Consider the following 16,792-nt stretch of genomic DNA (forward strand, 5'->3'; position numbering starts at 1 on the left):
TCACAAATGCAAAACATACAATTTTAATAACTTTCTTAATCTTGACATAAAAATACTTTTTTTTTTTTGGGGGGGGGGGCAAGCAATAGATGAAGGTCTCAAGCAAGGCCCTCCTTGTTATGGAGACCAGTGAGGGTCAGAACTGAGGGTATGAGACAACATATTTTTGAGGGAGCTCATTTTTATACAGTGATCTGTGTGGAGAAGAATGTGAGAGAGTGAAGCAAGCCCAGTTTTGGTAACTTAAACTTTTTAATACATGTAGATTTGGCGCGTAAAAAGGTCAAATCTGCCAGATAATGGATTGACTTTGGTGAAAAATGAAGTACAATTTTTTATGGGGCAGTAAATTCTCCCCCATCTGAAATATGCTGGGCACAAATTTGGACCATGTAGGCCTATTTAGCAGGTGTTGGTCAAATGTGAAGTCGGACATTACTTCACAGGGGCCGCGGAACTGTTTTCAAAGTGGGGGGGCTGAGCCAAAAGTGGGGGGGCTGACCATGCTAAAAATCACAATCATATGGTCATTTTTAAGTTTTTGTACACGGTTTTAAAAAAAGTGGGGGGGCTGAAGCCCCCCAGCCCCCCCCCCCCCCCCCGGTTCCGCGGCCCCTGCTTCAGTGGGGGGAATATTCGCTTGTTCGAGCATTTGAGTGAGCGAATATGCAACAGGCCTTGTCTGATCGAAGCGCTCACAAACAAAACTTGAATAGCGCCATCTGTAGATTAAAAACAACACATGCACACGTCATTCTATTGCGATTGCAGCTGCGGAGCCAACGAGAATAGAGACTCGAGTACCCCGAATCTCCCCGACACTGGAACCTCAGACTCCCACCGGCGCGGCTCGCATAATTTGACTTCTGCTGCTGCGCCATGATCGAAGAACCTCTGTGTCGGCGCCTCACTCTTTCGAAAATCTGGAATCAAGGAGACTGGCTTCGTTGTACAACTAACTACTGCAGCATCCATTGCTGACTTGGCCTGGCCTGGCCTTGGCTTTATTATAGCCATATTGAATGGGATTCAGTCATGCCTTTTGAGATGGAAGATTTGATCGAGGACGGTGTTGCAGATGGATGGTATGAAAATGGTGAGAAAAACAAATCACTCGACGTCGACTTTAGTCTATAAATATCACCATTCTGATTCAGTTAGTAGTAAGCTTACTGATGTTCATGACATTAGTTTTTTTTTCCTGTAGTCATCAAGTGAACTGTATACCCAGTTGTTGTGTGTTCGGACAGGTTGTGTGTCCGGACGATTATAGTTTTTTTAGAAAGTCATTTGGAAAAAATTACAAGCGAAGTTTAAAGGTAAATTCCAGTTCTGGTAAATTTACTAATGTAGGCTTACTCTAAACGAAGCCAGGGAGTCCTCCCTATTCATCTGCTGCATGTACCGCAAAAAACCCTGAAACTTTCCCCCCCGAGATTTCTACTTTCCTTCTAAAACTAGATCTAGCTCTAAATCATGTATGATGGGGTGTCCAAACTTCGCGCACTTTTCAAAAATATTCATCAGGCTTAAATTTTCTAACAAAATATTCATAATTTATACAAAACCAATTCAAGAAATAGTTACCACATTGACAGCAAGATCGTAAACTATAAAATCATGGACGAAAATGTAAAGTAGGTCAAGGGGATTCGCCGGTATATCGCGATCTCAAAATTCTATTCCGATCGGCGAATGCGCGCTGTGCTGGAAAACCATTCAGAAAAAGTGTGACCTAACTTCGCGGACCAAAGTTTTTGTGGACATTTAAACAAAAACTCAAGCCCAAAAAGTGAAATATTTATATCAGATTGATGGCAAAATGCTATAGAATCGGTTAGTACCACATTTAACTTACATTTTAGATGATTTCTGCTTGCAAAATGGTGATATCGTGATGCTTGTTGAGAATATCAGATTTCTTCAAAACGGGCGCTAACGGTGACAAATTTGCCGATCTTTTGCCAATATTTTCATGAATACTGAACTCATCCTAAAGAAACTTACACCAAAGGGTAATTTTAGGTCGCTTTTCATGTTGATGATGTCAGATTTTAAGGATATTTGCTAGTTTTTTAGATAATGACCGTCTGCGAAGTATGGACACGCGCGAAGTTTGGACTCACTGCCATACATGGGATAAAGAGTCATACTTAACCTTGGTTTTACAGACTTTCTCACGAAATTAGTGTTTTACTGCAACTACTTTCATTTAGCTTTAATCAATTTTTAGTACAAAATGTTAGGAAATATAAAAAACAAAATAGAAGATGATTACAAGTATTGAATTCATATTTTTAGTGTAATCCAAAGACATAAAAGAAGGCTTGAAAAGATCAACTGTCCGGACACCCGACCCCCCATCCTACTGGGATCTTTGGAAAGACTTCCATATGCCCCCTCCACTCCATTGCTTTGCACTGTCTGTGTAATTAAAAAAAATTCTACGACAAAAGCAATAAACACCTCTTAATACCTTTGTTCTATTTTTCTTCTTCTTGAAGGCCGAAGGGGGCCCCCCATGTCTATGCACCTAAAAAAATTAGCTTAAGATTAAACATGAATGTCTCTTTATTCAGGTTTATTCCACACAAATATCAGTTGATAATGTTCCTTATAAAATTATGATATCAATTATAAAGCTATAAAGTGTGCCAAAAATCTTATTGAATTTCAGACTGAGACTTGAGAAATAGAAAAGTCTAGACTAGGCATTATTGTGAAATTGGGATTAACTGTTCACTTCGTACAGAAGCGTTTTATTCAGTCATACGCATTGGTTCCCCATTTCCACCTACATTCACTTTGTACACAAGTGTGTGCGTACAAATATGGACGAGTGCACTCCTGAAATTCAATATTTCTCTCCATTTTGAGTCAGATTATACTTGCTTAATCTCTCTTATTTGTATTTTTTTTTTAATTTAAGTGGAGGGGACAGAAGTCTTTCCTTAAACATCTTTTCTAAGCTACTATAAAACTTAAAAGTAAATGTGAAGCCAAGAAGTGCATACTGGTACCTTACAAATGTTATTACCTTAAAGGTCAAGTCCACCCCAGGAAAATACTGACTTGAATAAATGGAGAAAAATCAAACAAGCATAGACCTAGTGCTGAAAATTTCATCAAAATCGGATGTAAAATAAGAAGGTTATGGCATTTTTAAAAATTCGCATATTTTTCACAAAACAGTGATATACACAACTAGGTGAGTCAGTTGATGATGTCCATCACTCACCATTTCTTTTGTTTTTTATTGTTAGAATTATACAATATTTCATTTTTGATAGATTTGACAATAAGGACCAACTTGACTGAACCATATAGTATAAACAATGCTAATTCCACATGTTCAGGGAGGAATTAATCGTTGTATCACTTGACAATGAGGAGAAAATTAGAATATTTCATATTTCATATAATAAAATACAAAAGAAATAGTGAGTGGATGACGTCATAGTACCTCATTTGCATACCAGCCAGGATGTGCATAACTGTTTTGTGAAATTAAGCGAAATTTTAAAATGTCATAACTTTCTTATTTTACATCCGATTTTGATGAAATTTTCAGTGCTATGCTTGTTGGATTTTTCTCTGTTTATTCAAATCAACTTTTTGTTGGGGTGGACTTGTCCTTTAACAGGCGTTAGGCTACTGTACCTTTTTGATTATCAGTTGTAGCCTGTAGAGTCAGATATCAAACTATTAAAAAATGTTACCAAAGAAAAAAATGGGCTGGAGTAGTCCTATGGGCGGCAGACCCCTGTGAGTGGCTGGTACTGAATGAAAATGAAAAATTATATCTTCTCCCATATGCCTGGTAGGAGGTCACTCCATGATTATACAGTTATACTAGCAAATTGGATACAGTGAGAAATGAGTCCTGAAGTAGAAGACTAATTAATGACTGGTGTAGTCTACATGTACCTGAAGACTTAAAGGACAAGTCCACCCCAACAAAAAGTTGATATGAATAGAAAGAGAAAAATCAAACAAGCATAACACTGAAAATTTCATCAAAATCGGATGTAAAATAAGAAAGTTATAACATTTTAAAGTTTCGCCTAATTTCTCAAAACAGTTATATGCACATCCTGATGGGTATGCAAATGAGGTGACTGATGATGTCATCCACTCACTATTTCTTTTGTATTTTATTATATGCAATAGGGAATATTCTATTTTTCTCCTCACTGTCAAGTGAAACGATGATTAATTCCTCCCTGAACATGTGGAATGAGCGTTGTTTATATGATTCAGTCAAGTTGGTCCTTATTGTCAAATCTATAAAAAATGAAATATTGTATAATTCAAACAATAAAAAACAAAAATATTAAGTGAGGGACATCATCAACTTTTTCATTTGAGTTGTGCATCACTGTTTTGTGAAAAATAAGCAAAACTTTAAAGTGTCATAACTTTCTTATTTTACATCCGATTTTGATGAAATTTTCAGCGTTTTGCTAGTTTGATTTAACTCTATTTATTCACATCAACATTTTTCTGGGGTGGACTCGACCTTTAATGTAATACAAATGCCAACAACAGACATTTTCCAAAGCTTTAGTTAGACTGGCAAAGTACAGCACTTTGAGCTTCCATGACTCCTCATGCAAGCTTGTAAACTTGAAGTAGTAATTTTCAGCAGTATTAAATATTAGTCTTACAAGAAGCGACTGTGTTTACAGGCTCAAACCTTCATCCAATACCAGGTGATGATGGAGGTGCGTAATTATGTCTGACCCCTAATTTTCTGTTCTAATTGTTACAGGAATTAGTTTGGATCATCAATATTGTACATGTACATCAACATGTTAGAGTCAGATATCAAAATTAATGTAAATGAGATGAAAAATAAAGTAGTGTCAAAATCAAGTTGCCCAGAAAAGTTGGTCAATATTGTTAGGATTATTTAAAAACCTGATGGTTTCTGTGTTCTTTGATGTTTGTACTTTGTACTGTATAGATTTAAATTAGAATGGATAGTGGATGGTTCAAATGCAAGTTTTTCATCAGGCCTCAACTATTATTGCTCATTATTTGCCATTCATGAAAGATTGAAAGATCCACTATAAAAGTATCGATCTCAATTCAAACAGGAAATATTGCACCTTTTATACATTTGAAACCAAAATAATTTTAATGATTATAATAAATTTGTAATAATGATAGTCTGTGCCTAGAATATATATATTTTTCTTGGATACATTGTACATTACCTTTCAGAAAATGGTAAATACATATACTAAAAATAATTGCTATCTTTAGTCTCCTATTTTGGCTTTTTAGGCCTATTTACTAGCCTTGTACATTGGGGGAGCTAATCACAAGTAAAACGGCAAACAATTCATTATGCTGGTTTTTTTGGTGGGTAAACTTTCAAGAATGTTTAGAACTATGACTTTCATGCTTTTTTTAAAACCATGGACTTAGCCTTGATTAAAACCAACTACATGATATAGATGAAATTTCTCTCTGATAAACCACAATGTGTGTGCCTAATATATGCCTATAAAATGCACAATATAGATCGTAGAACCACTTCCAAATGCCAATGGGTATGACAAAACATGAGTTTGAAAGCACACAGCTCCTGCACAGTAAAAGTATGAACACCCCTACTTTATGTACAGTGTATGTGTAGTATTCTGGATTTTTGGGGGAAGTTGTCAGGACACTCCAGAACACAAGACACGATACGACGAGAGTTGTAGGTTGTGAGCGGAATTTAATTTCCCACTTGAGCACAACAGTTGTTCAGTATATAACAAATTGGAAAAAAAAACCTCTGCAAGCAGAAAAGAGAGAAACAATAAAGAACATGAGTATAATGTTCAAAATATCATTTCAGCATGAAATAAAGCATTTACATGTCAAGACAGAATATATACTCTTAATAATACGAGTACACTTTTCGATCATTGAGCAGGTCACTGTAATGTGTGTATGTTTTTACAGATCTGCAATCACATTTCAGTCTGCGCTCGTTAATAAGCGAAAAGTAACAATGTTTATAACAAGTTATTAACTCAGCTATCGACAATTAAATAGTCACAAGTATCATAGATTATTATATGTTTCTAAATCTTAAATTGATCTCTTTTGCAATCATTTTCTTCTAATGTAAAATATATGAATTCACAATTTATATAGCAAGCTTTGGAAACATTCTTCCAAATATATCAATCTTTTATATATGTCAACAATTCAAACTTTCGTAATCGATCACAAAACACCGTTAATTTTGGTAAAAAATGCTGCACGTCTCAATCTTATAAGTACGGCCATCTTGACTCACCCGACTAGGGCAGATACAGGTTAAAAACCATACCAAGGACCAAAACAATCATTTTCTAGGGTCAGATTCCGGTACCCAACACTGCAATCTAAAATAAATAATAACATACATTTGCATGAGTAACTATTCAACTATATCATAATACCTTTTAGGTTTCTATACATCTTACAGGGAAATTACAATCGATTAACTGTAAATGTCTTAACATCATATTGACAAAAAATTAGAATTATTCATTCAAACACCGTGATCTAATGAAAAAGTTATCATTTAAGCCTTCAATGCTCGAAGGAAAAAAATCAAATTCACCAATCATTCTTATCCTAATATTATAAGATATCACTTCGAACAACACAGTCATTAAATTACAAGGAAAATTCATAACTTTTCGTACCTTCGTAGAAAACCCAGAAATCATCACAATCCAGCTAGTTCCATCAACAAATGAACATTCGAACTCCTAAATAAATAAACGATACACCAATCCTTAATATATATGATTGTATAATATCAATTGATCACGTATCATTTTAAAATCTAAAATATATAACTGAACTGGCGAAAATATTAAGTTAAATCGATAATTAATCGAAACCATCAGTACGAAACGATTTGACCTTGCCTAACCTTGAGGCTACCATTTACCAAATCTCCCGGTTTACGAATTATTCACATTTATAAATTCTACTCATCGTCTATTTAAATACACCATGTAAATAATTTATCGAGCGTTAAAGAAATACAACTACATAAATATAGTCCTCCAATTCGGCAATTCCAAGACAAAAAGGAAAGAGTGATACCATCTTGAATCGATAGGTACCCGATACATATATACACACATTCATTGTTACGTAACATGCCACGTAGTAGGTATCCTTGACCTAACAGAAAAATTACGATTCAATGCTCTAATTCTAGTTCATGATTTAGAGATAATATATTCCAAAACATAGATATTCTTCTCTTATAAAATAGCACATATCAATCAACATACCTCGACAGGATTGAGATCTAAATTATCTGGATCCTACAGGACTCTCTGACTGATTGCTCTCCTCACTGAGTAGCTTGACCAATGACCTCAAAACAATCGATCTCTACTGACCAAGCGGGTTTTCTTCCCGCGTAACATAATCACTTTCACAAGATCCTTCCTCTTTGCTAAGTTATAACACCATTCCGTAATATAATTTCATAAAAAAAGGAAGTATACTTTATCCCAAGCAATTTACATAATTATATATAATTTTCATTTCTAATAACAGTCCATATTCAATATAATAACTTTACAAAAATGGAACTATTTGTTCTGAGATGTACATTTCAATGTTGTGATAAGACAAACACTTTACACCCTCTTCGTCCAACTCTTGTAAGTAAATCTTAAAGGAAAAATCCGACCTTTTTCCAAATACTATAATCCATCCTGACAAAACCATATTGTCCTCAATGATATCAGCAATTGAATTATATTACTTTGACACACAAGTTATAAATATTTAATAGCTTCCACTAAGTTTGGATAAAATATCAAATAGGAGGCGAATAGCAAAATGCTGAGAAGGCTTCATATACAAGGAAGAAAAAGAAAAATGACAACGATTCATCTGATATATGCATGTGTATTTATATCTTTTTTTTTCTTCAATTCGAGAGTGTTGATCTCGGTAGGTGATAAGGATTTCTATGTACGCCCTTAGTAACTCTACTTGACCGACGTAGATTCTGATAATTTTCTGGTCGTGCATTCTCTTCAGTATTGAAAGATGGAGGATGGTATTGGAACCAACCGTCCCCGTCATCATCACTATTGAATTCACCAGTTTCACTCTCCGAGGAAAGACTTCCAGTTTCATCACTAGACTGACGAATGGGATTAGGATGGCTATCTACCAAGTCACAGAGCTCCTGGGTCCGTGGATCAGCTATCAGTAGTTTTCGGTTAACAGTCTTGAGTGTTCCTCCATGGAGTGGACGGATACTGTAGACGTCGCCTTCCTTGTTGATGTCAACAACGACATAAGGTTCCCTAAAGTATTTGTCTTTCAACTTATGTCTTGTTGAGAATGCCATCCTCTTCAACAATACGCTCTGCCCAATTACAAGGGGAGAGGACTGTACCCGTCTATCATGCTTGGTTTTATTCTCCTCTGCATTGGCATTGAGATTCTTCTCAACGAGATCGTTCATCTTGCTCAGAGCAGCAGCTTGTGTCTCTACGAAATCCTCATCCCATGACCGTCGGGTACGAGACAACAGCTGATCGAGGGGTAGAGATGGTTCTCTTCCATACATCAACCTGTATGGTGACAATCCAGTCGATCGATGGGGAGTAGTGTTATAAATGAACACTAGATGGGATATTGTCTCTGGCCATTTTCTTCTCTCTGAGGGATCCATCGATCGAATCATGCTACACAACGTTCTATTAAAACGTTCAACCTGTCCATTCCCCTCTGGGTGGTATGGGGTGGTCCTTGACTTCTTGACACCATACAACCGACATAGTTCTTGGACAAGGTTTCCTTCGAAATCTCTTCCTTGGTCCGAATGGAGTCTGTGGGGTATTCCATGGTGGACAAACCAGTTGTCTCTGAGGGCTCTTGCTACCGTCTGGGCAGTTTGGTCTTTGCATGGGATCGCTTGAGCATACTTGGTGTACACATCTGACATGACGAGTATGTCCTCGTAGCCTCCTTTTCCACGATCCATCTTAAGGAAATCAATTGCAAGGACTTCTAAAGGTCTGAAGGCAAGAAGGTGTCTCATCGGCGTCTTCACTGTCGGAGTAGGCGCCTTTACCACTGTGCAGTTGAAGCATTTCTTTATATGTCGTCGAACGTCCTCTTGAAGACCAGGCCAAAAGCATCTTGTGCGTAACAATGCGAGTGTCCGAGTCACACCTTGATGGCCCCATCCTTCATGTGTAGCCTGTAGGATAGTATGCCTGATGCTAGCTGGAATGAGAAGTTGGTCAACAACATCCCCCTGCACCTCGATTCGGCGAAATAGCACTTGATCCTTCTCTACGAGTTGTTTCCACTCTCGAAGCCAACTCTTTACTTCAGGACTGTCATCTGGTGTTGGTTCTCCTGGTTTCCATCCAGCTTTCCGCATCTTGAAGATGACACTCAACCCATTGTCATTCTGTTGCAGATCTGATAACTGTTTAAGATCGTAGGAAGGGAACACACCAGGTGCCATTACATCCATGTCCAATCGATTGACGTTTATTTCTTGCTCTACTTCTATTGGCATTACTGAACACTGAAGTACTTGTTCAACAACGGGCTGTAAGGTGTCCATGGCATCACAAACCATAGGTCGACGACTGAGAGCGTCCGCACACTTATTGGTTTTTCCTGGTCTATACTTAATCTGAAGATCGAACGGGGCTAGTTGAGCGACCCATCTCTGTTCGGTTGCCCCTAGTTTTGCTGTTTCCAGATGAGCCAATGGGTTGTGATCTGTGAGAACTTCAACTTGGCTTCCTATGAGGTATTCCCGGAATTTGTCAGCAATCGCCCATTTCAAGCCCAGGAGCTCTAACTTGAAGCTAGAGTAATCGGGATAACTTCTTTCGGCATTGCGTAGTCCCCGACTTGCGTACACCACAGGGTGAAGTTTTCCATCATCTCCATGTTGAGAAAGACACGCACCCAGTCCTTTTAGCGAGGCATCAATCTCAACTACAAATTTCTTTCCAAACTGCGGATATCCAAGAACAGGTGTAGACGTTAAGGCGTCTTTAAGCTTACGGAATGCCTCGTCTGCCTTCTCTGACCAGACGAATTCTTTCAGTCTACCAGCCATGTTGCCATGTCTCTTCTTTGATTTCTTAGAAGGTGGAAGACAATTACCAAGCAAAGCATGCAAGGGAGCAGCAATGCTTGCGAATCCCTGAACAAACCGGCGATAATATGAGGCCAGTCCAAGGAAGGACCTCAACTCCGTGGCAGTCTTCGGTACAGGCCAGGTTTTGATTGTGTCAATCTTCTTTGGGTCAACTGATATTCCTGAAGCAGTGACAACATGTCCAAGATGGTGGACCTTTCGTTGAAGGAACTGACATTTCTTTCCCTTTAATTTCAGGCCATACTCTGTTAGACGTCTGAAGACTGCTTCCAATCTGGTTAAATGTTCCTCCAGGGTACTTGAGAAAACAAGTATGTCATCAAGGTAAATCACTAACTGTGCTAAATTTAGATCGCCTAACACCAGCTCCATGACTCTCTGGAACGTACTTGGGCTATTCACCAAGCCTTGGGGCATACGTAGAAATTCAAACAAGCCCCAGGGGACTCTAAAAGCTGTCTTCTCGATCGAACGTTCATCCATTGCTATCTGAAAATAGCCGTTAGCAAGGTCAAGAGAGCTAAAGAACTTAGCTCCTCCGAGGGCTTCCAGGGTTTCATCTATTCTTGGCAAGGGGAATGAGTCCCGAACCGTCCTGGCGTTCAGCTGACGATAGTCAATGCAAACTCTCATCGTCCCATCTTTCTTGCGGACTGGCACCACCGGGCTCGCATAAGGGCTGGTCGATTGTTGGATAATTCCTTTATCCAACATTTCTTGAAGGAGTGCCTTTAACTCTGGGATATGGTTTGGGGGGATTCGACGATAGGGCAGTCGGATTGGTGGTCCTTCTGATGTCCGGATCTGATGTGGTATTGCGGTACAGTTTCCCAGATCCATATCACTCTCGGCAAAAGTTGACTTATGATTCGACAGGAGGTTAGCAATAGCATCAGCTTCTTCACCTGAGAGATGTTCAATCTTCACTCCAACTGGTAATTTCACTCTCTTCCCATCCATGCAAAGGTGATCAACACCTTCCTGATGAGATTGGATTTGAGTTTCTCTCTCAGTGACAGCTACATTGGCTCCTGCCTCAACCATCACCTTCATGATGTCAACTTCGACAAGTCCGTTTTTCTCCTGCATAATTATTTCATCACGCTCCTTCACTTGAGTAGCCGATGCAAGAACCATGCCCTGAGTGATCTCTAATTGTTGAGTGGACCTATTTGCAACAGTTACTTGAAGTTCTTGTCCGTCGGCTTCCAAACAAGTGTCATAGACATCCAGTCCTTTTCCTACTAGAGGATTTATGTTGTTGACCTGACAGTCTGTGCCTATCAGAATACTCTTCTCAGTATACTCAAAGGAAGGTGCATCATTCATCAGGCATTCTACTCGATGAACTGTCAACGGCGGGAGGATTCTCCTTTCTTTGGAGGTCAAGAGTGTGTTTGGGGTAGCAACCTCTCGGTTCTCACGTGACAACTTGAGAGCCACCTCAACAAGTTTCCAGTTCTCATCATCATCTTTGTAGACTTTCTTCTTGACTACTGGCCAAAGTGCATTGCAGCCGAGGAGAACAGGATAGTCTGTCTTCTTCTTGGTTTGCAACTCGTCATTGACGACCAGAAAGCCTACTTCAAAGGATTCGCCATTCAGGGTCATGGTGGTATGGATGTATCCTACCACCGGTACTACGCTATCATGGATCCCAACAACTCTAATACCATCGCCACTACCATCAAGAGGACCAATAACTTCCCTCAGTTTCCCTTCATAGTAGGATACCGGAATAAGACTAGCTTCTGCTCCTGTGTCTAGAATACAGCCTGTGGGTATCCCTGCTATTCCAACTACTGACTTTGGACACGATGATACCAAGCTGAGTGTTTTCTCATTCCCACCAGCTGACAAGCTTCTGACATTTCCTTGAACTTGTTCTTCTTGAGGCATCATGTCTGCTCCTTGAGGACTTCTTTGATTTTGTCGTGTACCTGACCCATTGGGGCAGTCCTTTCTCATGTGACCTACTTGCTTACATCCATAGCAGAGAGGAGGTGAGCGACATTCTCTTTTCAAGTGTCCTTTCTTATTACAGTTGTAGCAAAAAGGTGGTGAGTTTTGTTTAGGATTGCTTTTCATGCCTTTCATCACTTGAACAACCTCTTTCAAAGTCTCCTTTAACTCGGTGATCTCACTTTTCATGTTTTGAATTGTCTGATCCTCAGTATTTACCGATGCTCTCGCCGCCTCTACTTCACATTCCCTAATACTAGCTTTAGGAGAAACTGTGTCCTCATCCTGGAACATTCGCAGAACTTCTCTTCGCATATCAATAAAGGATTTATCCTCAGTGCTAAACATGATACGTCGAATCTCCCTCTGAATCTGTTTGTCTCTCACACCAGTTACAAACCGTTCTTTCAATGTATTGTTCCTCAGCATGATCAATGCTGATCGCTCATCACCTGTCGCTGCAGCTTCCATTCGATCGTGCAAGCGAATAAGTGCACTACTGAAATCTGCCAACGTTTCACCTGGCCTTTGTACTCTGGCATGTAATTCCGTGGTCAATGGTTGTACAGTCTCCTTTAGGCCATAACGAGACTTCAAAGCCTGCTTCAATGCCGTACTGTCCTCCCTGACCGTAGAGTCATACAGCCTCGCTTCGTCTTTGGCCGAATCTGTCAGATGAGTCAATAGTACCTGAGCCTCTTCTTTCCTCTTCAGTTGATAATAGCTACAATATTCATCAAATTCTTGGAGCCATTCATTGATTGTCGGGTCTCCATGTTTCCGGGGGAACCCACCAAACTTACTCAGCTTTACCGCTGGTAAACCCCTCGGTGATTGCAGACTTTGGAAAGCCCCCGTCAATGCTGCCATCATTTCAGCTAGACCTGGAGCTAAGGGCTGGGCCGTAGCTCCCCTTGGAGCATCATCCTCTGAGTTAGTGTTCCTTGGCATCCTCACTCAGTAAGTATGATTCAAACAATTGGAACCTGCTGTCTACAATTAGGAAAAAAATCTATGGCATTTGTTTCAAAAGTAGTATTTTCTTCCACAGTAAAATTACACTACGTTTACCATACAACCAAAGTCGGAGGTTTTCTTTCTTGCTTCTTGGTTTCCGTCTAATGATGTTCTTCTTTTCTTGCTTCTTAGTTGCCGTCTATCGATGCTCAAGTTCTATCCCACTTCTGACACCACTTGTAGTATTCTGGATTTTTGGGGGAAGTTGTCAGGACACTCCAGAACACAAGACACGATACGACGAGAGTTGTAGGTTGTGAGCGGAATTTAATTTCCCACTTGAGCACAACAGTTGTTCAGTATATAACAAATTGGAAAAAAAAACCTCTGCAAGCAGAAAAGAGAGAAACAATAAAGAACATGAGTATAATGTTCAAAATATCATTTCAGCATGAAATAAAGCATTTACATGTCAAGACAGAATATATACTCTTAATAATACGAGTACACTTTTCGATCATTGAGCAGGTCACTGTAATGTGTGTATGTTTTTACAGATCTGCAATCACATTTCAGTCTGCGCTCGTTAATAAGCGAAAAGTAACAATGTTTATAACAAGTTATTAACTCAGCTATCGACAATTAAATAGTCACAAGTATCATAGATTATTATATGTTTCTAAATCTTAAATTGATCTCTTTTGCAATCATTTTCTTCTAATGTAAAATATATGAATTCACAATTTATATAGCAAGCTTTGGAAACATTCTTCCAAATATATCAATCTTTTATATATGTCAACAATTCAAACTTTCGTAATCGATCACAAAACACCGTTAATTTTGGTAAAAAATGCTGCACGTCTCAATCTTATAAGTACGGCCATCTTGACTCACCCGACTAGGGCAGATACAGGTTAAAAACCATACCAAGGACCAAAACAATCATTTTCTAGGGTCAGATTCCGGTACCCAACACTGCAATCTAAAATAAATAATAACATACATTTGCATGAGTAACTATTCAACTATATCATAATACCTTTTAGGTTTCTATACATCTTACAGGGAAATTACAATCGATTAACTGTAAATGTCTTAACATCATATTGACAAAAAATTAGAATTATTCATTCAAACACCGTGATCTAATGAAAAAGTTATCATTTAAGCCTTCAATGCTCGAAGGAAAAAAATCAAATTCACCAATCATTCTTATCCTAATATTATAAGATATCACTTCGAACAACACAGTCATTAAATTACAAGGAAAATTCATAACTTTTCGTACCTTCGTAGAAAACCCAGAAATCATCACAATCCAGCTAGTTCCATCAACAAATGAACATTCGAACTCCTAAATAAATAAACGATACACCAATCCTTAATATATATGATTGTATAATATCAATTGATCACGTATCATTTTAAAATCTAAAATATATAACTGAACTGGCGAAAATATTAAGTTAAATCGATAATTAATCGAAACCATCAGTACGAAACGATTTGACCTTGCCTAACCTTGAGGCTACCATTTACCAAATCTCCCGGTTTACGAATTATTCACATTTATAAATTCTACTCATCGTCTATTTAAATACACCATGTAAATAATTTATCGAGCGTTAAAGAAATACAACTACATAAATATAGTCCTCCAATTCGGCAATTCCAAGACAAAAAGGAAAGAGTGATACCATCTTGAATCGATAGGTACCCGATACATATATACACACATTCATTGTTACGTAACATGCCACGTAGTAGGTATCCTTGACCTAACAGAAAAATTACGATTCAATGCTCTAATTCTAGTTCATGATTTAGAGATAATATATTCCAAAACATAGATATTCTTCTCTTATAAAATAGCACATATCAATCAACATACCTCGACAGGATTGAGATCTAAATTATCTGGATCCTACGGGACTCTCTGACTGATTGCTCTCCTCACTGAGTAGCTTGACCAATGACCTCAAAACAATCGATCTCTACTGACCAAGCGGGTTTTCTTCCCGCGTAACATAATCACTTTCACAAGATCCTTCCTCTTTGCTAAGTTATAACACCATTCCGTAATATAATTTCATAAAAAAAGGAAGTATACTTTATCCCAAGCAATTTACATAATTATATATAATTTTCATTTCTAATAACAGTCCATATTCAATATAATAACTTTACAAAAATGGAACTATTTGTTCTGAGATGTACATTTCAATGTTGTGATAAGACAAACACTTTACACCCTCTTCGTCCAACTCTTGTAAGTAAATCTTAAAGGAAAAATCCGACCTTTTTCCAAATACTATATATGTACAGCTTGTTTCAAAACTATCTGTTTGCTGACTTAGCAAAGGTCAACAAGTTCTGTCAGTCTCGCAGAAAGGTGTCACTTGAATGTCCCCATCAAACATGATCTTGTAGAGACAAGCTCTGAAGAGGTGGAAATTAGGACACCATGCTAGGGTTTAAAATGGTGAAAAAAAAGAAGAAGGCGGGGGATGCCAATACTATCATCTTCAACATTATACATGTATTTGCGAATTGCATTTTCCTGGGGATGTGCATTTTACATCAATTTGAGTTTGATACTCTGATTCTTTACTGCTTTTCAAGAACATTGATTCAAGTCACATGTCATTATTTATTTCATTTTATTTGCACTTTTGAAGGCTTTGTTGCTGTTCATAATATAGTTCGCCCTGTCCCTGAAGTTTGTCCATTGCTTCTGCATACATGTGCCTGTACCTTATTCACCAAATAATTTGATTTTTCAGATTTACTTTGATTTGAGAAAGTTATCTTGCAGATGCATGATAAAATATGTTTTGTATGATTACATATAGAGAGGGAATAATCTGTTGTGCTTTGTTGATAGACTTTATGCCTCAGAACAGTATAGTGATACACACTAAAAAAAATTTGAACCCTAAATGAACATTTTTACCAACCTTTTGGGGTGTAATCTTACACCCTAAATGGAAAAAGGTGCAAAAATACACCTTTTCATTTTTATTTACACAAGAAATGTTCGTTTTCTCCCTAAGAGATGCAAATTTGAACGTTTTGAGGTGCATAATACTTGACATTAAAGAAGGTTCAAATTTGAACCCTTATTACCGGTACGTGGTTTGTTTCTGCACCCTATATCATGTATATGGTGCTTAACATAGCTAATTACACCCTTAAAGTGCACAAATGAGCAAAATTGCACTAATTAGCAACCTTTCGGGTGCTGTTATTGTACCAACCCATAGGGTTCAAATTTGAACCCATATTTCTTAGTGTGTACAGTATTTCACTTTCTTGCTCAGGAAAACAAAATATTTTGTACAAAGAAGTAAACATACTGTAGAAACCATAATGTAATGTCACTTGTCATCAAACATATTTATTATTATTCTTGGACTTATTTTATTCATTGATTGGTTTATTAAAAAAACATTTTGAAGATATCATTGTATTATACATGTAATTTCCAACGAACAAATATAAAGAAAGATTAGAAAAGAACTAGACAAATTGTGTACATGTTTTTGTAAGGCTAGGACTGTGAAAAGAATATATTGAACATTTTCTTTAAAAAATTTTTTTTTACAAAGTTATTGAACTGAAGTTTACCTGTACATTGTTCCATTATACTTGGACTAAAAATGAGTGTGAAAGGGACAAAAGATAGATTAGTGATTTAGAAACTTGTCTATTGCC

At 37.7% G+C, this 16,792-nt stretch overlaps 1 long non-coding RNA gene across 1 annotated transcript; it reads right to left on the minus strand.

The window, feature by feature from the left end:
* Positions 1–6,546: 6,546 nt before the first annotated feature.
* LOC129254075 (uncharacterized) lies at positions 6,547–15,373 on the minus strand. Its single transcript, XR_010294804.1, has 3 exons — positions 14,367–15,373; positions 13,190–14,060; positions 6,547–6,758 (listed from the first exon to the last, which is right to left on the minus strand). It is a non-coding gene; the product is annotated as an uncharacterized LOC129254075 (long non-coding RNA).
* Positions 15,374–16,792: the final 1,419 nt, after the last annotated feature.

This window comes from Lytechinus pictus, chromosome 10 (genome assembly GCF_037042905.1).
Source record: "Lytechinus pictus isolate F3 Inbred chromosome 10, Lp3.0, whole genome shotgun sequence".
Taxonomy (NCBI): Eukaryota; Metazoa; Echinodermata; class Echinoidea; order Temnopleuroida; family Toxopneustidae; genus Lytechinus; species Lytechinus pictus.